General features: G+C 37.2%; 1 pseudogene; it reads right to left on the bottom strand.

Moving 5' to 3' along the window:
* Positions 1 to 2,820: 2,820 nt before the first annotated feature.
* On the bottom strand, positions 2,821 to 3,321 carry LOC103749712 (annotated as a pseudogene).
* Positions 3,322 to 5,634: the final 2,313 nt, after the last annotated feature.

Here is a 5,634-nt window from a genome sequence, read left to right as displayed (position 1 = left end):
AAATAAAGACCTCTAGACAGGCTGACTAGATGTACCAGATGGACAAGTAGTGGGGAATGGCTGGGGGTGACAACAACACAACAGACAGTAGCAGGGACAACAGAGTATAACAGCTCTAGTGGGGGAGGGAGGCTATGGGAGGGTGCCATCTGGGAAGTGGGTGTATAGTTGAATAAGATGGTTTGGGATGTTCTGTGTGATATACACACTCAAAAAATAAGTCAACAAATTAAAAAAATGAATTATATTTGAGGAGGAAGCATAAAAATTTATGTCACTTTAATTAGTAGAGGTGATAAACATTGCTATTGAAATCTACCCAATAACTTTATAGACATACACAGGTGCCAAGGATCTGAATGCAACCAATTATGACTAGTAATAATCAGATACATACAGATTAGAGACTCATGCACCAACATCTCAGTGTTATTAGCAAAAACAATGAGTCTTTCTGTAAGAAACAGTATATTTTGAAATGAAATGGAGATCTTTTCTGAAGATTAAAAATTAATTTTATGTCTTACAGGGCTTATACTGAGTTCATTATTGTACAACTGTAATTGAACAGTGAACCTAAAAATTTTATAGCCACTTTTGAAAGAGATGTATCTTTGCTCTGGAAATTGTTACTGAGTATGTTAAAGCCATAATGAAATGCTTCTTCTAAAAAAATTAAAAAATATTTTAAAAATTCAACCAGGCATGGGCTATATGCCAGAGTTTATGACTATTTTTCTTATGGAGATTATTTGTTTTAAAATTTTTATGGTGGTAGAATTTTGCCCTATTAAAATTTGCTATAAAGTTCATTCATATTGGTGAGTTCAAGCTGGAATGAAAGCAGTTCACAGAACAATCTGGCCTTCAGTGCAGAGGTGAAACGAGTGTAGATATGTTTTTAATATTCATACCTAAGAGCCCAGGCAACTTTTCCCTCTGAGAGCCATCTCTCACCTTCCAATCTATATACTTTTACACACAGATTCCCAGAATTTCATGAGCCAATTTACTACTAATAAATGGAAATGACAAATGTGGTATTGTATTACTGAAAATATAGTTCTGCTCTTGTATTGAGATGAAAATATTCATTATTACTTTTCATTTTCTAGTTGCTGTGTAAGTACAAATGAAAATGGTTCTTTAAATTCTTTTTTTATATTAAAGAAATATAATTCAGGATATTATCTGAAGTGAAGAAGTAAAATAAACTTTTAGTGCCAAATAATTACTTGATTATTACTTTTTAACTTATTTAAAATATTTTTATTAATTGAGAATTTCATACAATGTATTTTGATCATATTTACCCCATACCTCCCTCTAACACCTCCCAGATCTACTGCCTTATCACCATCCAAACTTTGTGTCCTTTTTTTTTTTTTTTTTTTTTTTTTAAGCAACTCACTAGTTCCATTTTATGCTGCCCATATACTCATGGGTGTGGGGACATCCACTGCAGTGTGGTTGACCTACCAGTGTCTGCACCCTTAGAGAAGACTAACTTTCCCTCCCACAGAAGCCATCAACTGTCCATAACTCCTCAGGTGTAGAGACTCATGAAACACTTCCCTTTCCATACTAGAATGTTGATTGGGCTGATTTTGTGCAGGTCCTATGCAGACACTCACAGCTGCTTTGAGTTCATGAATGCAACTGTTTTCATGTATAGAAGAGAAGACAATGTTTACTCCAGTCTTCCTTAATTGCTGGATTTTTAAATCTTTCCATTCCCTTTTCCATGATAGACCCTGAGTCGTGGTGGTGGGGTCATCTAGCTATCCCAATTGTGGCTTGAGCACTGCACTGACACTTAATCTGTACACTTTGACCAGTTGTGAGTTTCTATATTTACTACCATCCACTGTACCAAGAAACTTCTCTGATGAGGTCTGAGTGCTGCACCAATCTATGGGTAGAGAGTACGAATTTACAGGAAAGTTTGATACTATGTCCATTTAGCATAGCAATAGTAGTTGGTTCACCCCTGGGGTTTGTAAACACCCCAACCTGGGGTCTTGGCTAGATTTGCAGTACCAGCTGGGCATGTAGAGCAGGCCTTAAATTCAATCAGAAAGCAGTTGGTTGCCCCCATTACATTTATGCTTCTATTGCACCCATGGTCATATTTTGACGCAGAGTTTATTATTGTAGTTCACAGGGTTCACAGCTGGGCAAGATGCTTGATGACCACCCCCTCCCCCAGCCATGGTAGCCTACATAACACCTTCTACCTTCCAGTACTGTGAAACTTAGCCATAAATGGGGGCACTTGATCCGTATCAAGTTGATTTCTCAGTGTCCTATGACCAATGGGGTGTAGCATCTCCAGCCATAGAATCTTACCATCAAATTCTGATGGACGACCAAGAACAATAGCTTGTAGTGTTTGAGGGGATCTACAGGATACCTCATGACAGGCCTGATGTCATTAGAGGATAATCAAGGAGTAACAGAGAAATCACTATCTGATTGGCAAAGGTGTATATTTCTATCATTTATGCAAAATAAATATTAAAGGAATAGCTAATACCAGAAGATATTTGCTATAGAATAAAGTAATTTTTTTTAATAAAAATCCAAAACACACATTGACATCCTAGAGTAAACCAGCAACAGAAAGAAGTGAATTACCCCAGAGGGGCACTGCAGAGTCAGCATTATCAGGAAGGCTCCAGGCTTCACAGCTCATACTGTCAAGAGCTATTTAGAATATAAATTACAAAATTCTATTTTGGAGAAGAGATAGATGAACTGGTTTTCCCTCAGGGGTAGTGGGGATTGGACACACTAAAAATCAGTCAGCATGCTGACTGCCTAGGAGGCATGCTTAGGCATCAATTCATTGATGTAGTCAGCTTTCAAGTTCCACACAGCTTGCAAGGTCCTCCAAGTCATCCAGGTTCTTCTTCAGCTCCTTCACCTGAAACTTCCTCAGGTCCACTATGCTAAAATGGATCTTCTTGTTATACTTTAGCTTACATTATCTGACTTTCTTCAGCTTCTCACAGATCTTCATGGTGATATGGTGGGCCAGGGGCTTTGACACCTCCTTGATGATCTTGGTGGTTGCATCATATGTGATCTCAATGGCACAACCACTTTTCTTGGCTTCTTGCTCTATGGCAGAGCTTTATGAGTTCTTTTTTTTTTTTCTTTGATAGTGGCAGGCGAGAAAGTGAAATCTCTGTCTTTAAGTTTCTGGTAAAAACTTCCTCAGTAAGGAGTACAAACTTCACAGTCATCTGATTGTAGTGCCCAGCTGTCCAGCAGCACACTCAGGACCATTGCTATCACCAGCCCATGTGTAGCCCACATCTTCCTCCTCTGCCACTGGATGTCTATAGAAAATTATATATCTATACCTATATGCATAGCCACTTTAATCTGTATATCTTTCACTTACCATGGCTTACAGTTCCCATTGCCAAAAATGTTTCAAACAGTAAAACACTTCCATAATTATGCTTGAAGCACAAAAATTTTGGTAGAGAAAGTGGACTTCCTGTTTCCATCAGTTTCAGTGGCTACAGAATTCACCCAGAAACACACAGAGAGTTAAAGTTTTAATGGTCTCAAATATCCCTGTTTAGGGATTTGGACAACTGAGAGCAAAGCTCAGGTATTTAGATACCTGTCTGCTGCAATGGACTTACAGGAATAGTGATATTTCACCTTAGACTTCTGAGCCTGATCCAGTGCTAGTTCATGTAACTGTTGTCTTAGATAGCTTAGGCTGTAAATATGCACCCTCAAATTGTGATCACAGCCAGACATGACTAGTGAGGAACACAAACCAACTATATTGGCACAATTTATCTCAAAACAGTTCATGCAAACATGTATATTCTGTGTAATCTATCTAAATAATTTCAATTACATACAATTAACAAATTTTACATATCAATAGATGGACATTTTTTTGCTCCAACTCAGTGAGCACACAGACATATCACTACATATCCCTAAGGCTGTGGATATGCTATCTGTTCTTACCCTAACTTCCAGGCATCAAATTAGGAAAAAAGGAAACGAAAAAGGACTTGTGTTATAGGCATAACTGAGTAAATAAAGTGCTTGCCTGTGCAAGTATGAGGACATGAGATGACCCCTAGGACCATGTAAAGTCATATGTGGTGCCACATGCCTGCTAATCCCAGTGCTGAGAAGGTGGACATAGGTAGACCCTTGGGTCCAGCCAGACTAGCCTACTTGGTGAGTTTCAGGCCAGAGACCTATCTAAAAAAAAGATGCACTATGCCTCAGGAATGACACTTAAGGTGTCCTCTGACTTCCACATGCACACACATACACACACAGACATGCTTATGCACACATGGTCACCTACCTGCACACAAACATGAACATGGACACACACACGCATATTTGCATGTGCACCAACCCACATAAGACTATGTATATGAACACACGCACACAGAGATACACACACAGACATATGCACACAAAGAAAAGTGCTACATCAGTGGAGGAACATGATTATTGTTACTATCAAGATGCTTCTCTATCAAAATTGGCTGTAAATTGTTAGGTTTACAGTTGAATTAATACAGTTATACAATATTGTACTCTGTAAAAACCCTGTAAGACATTACAGTTAAGTGAGGTTTTAAATTTTGAAAAAGATCTCCATTTCATTATTAAAATACACAGTTTCATACAGAAAAATTCATTTTTAATACAATTGACACTAAGATGCATATGCGTTTCTAATCTCTATGTTACTATCTTTTAAAATAAGACATCCATTTGTGTTCCCAATTATGATCACCTTGTAATATGATGCTTGTTAAATTTGTGTTGTATCATGTTACACCAAATTAAATTCAAAAGTAGTACAGTGTACCTTAAAAATGTATTTAGTTCATATATTATTACCTGATTGTCTTTCATTACTTTGTTCTTCCCCCGTCTTGATTTTAGGAAGCCAAGATATATTTGTATGATTCACTGAATCTCCAATAATCTGTATTTTCTACAAACCCATCAATCATAGGAGATGCTCTTCCAAGACTGTATTGACTTACAGCTATCTATCCTAAATCATCATTAGTATGTTTAACAAATTTTAATTTTTTATGAACTATTTTTAGTATCCATCTAGGATTTCAGGTAACAGATAAACAATGAGTCATGATGTGATTCTCAGGATTAAGAAATAAGATGCTTGGACTGGAGATATGGCTCCATAGTTAGTTAAGATCACCTGCAGAACATCTGAGTTTGACTTCCAGCAATATGTTGGGAAACTTCCCATAACTCAGGCTCCAGGGGACCCTATGCCTTATTCTGGCCTCAGTGAGCACCCATATTCATGTGCACATACCTACACAAAGACACACACATACATATATTTAATATAAAAGAGTACATTAAATTGGATAGGGGGATGTTGAGGGGAGGTGCAGATAGTGGAGGAGACCTAAATACCATCACACTGTATTGTACGAAAATCACAAAAATTCAATAAAAAGAAAAATTTAAAAGTAAATATTAAAAAACAATTTTGAAAGAAATAAGATACTTTTTGGGTTCTGTCTGAGGTGTTTTCATAAGCCAAAGAATAAAAGTCTGCATCTTTTCCAGATGTTCTTGAATTAAGTACCCACATAG

Source organism: Nannospalax galili, unplaced genomic scaffold (genome assembly GCF_000622305.1).
Source record: "Nannospalax galili isolate Female #2095 unplaced genomic scaffold, S.galili_v1.0 scaffold266, whole genome shotgun sequence".
Classification (NCBI taxonomy): domain Eukaryota; kingdom Metazoa; phylum Chordata; class Mammalia; order Rodentia; family Spalacidae; genus Nannospalax; species Nannospalax galili.
This window is presented reverse-complemented; position numbering and strand designations above follow the sequence as displayed.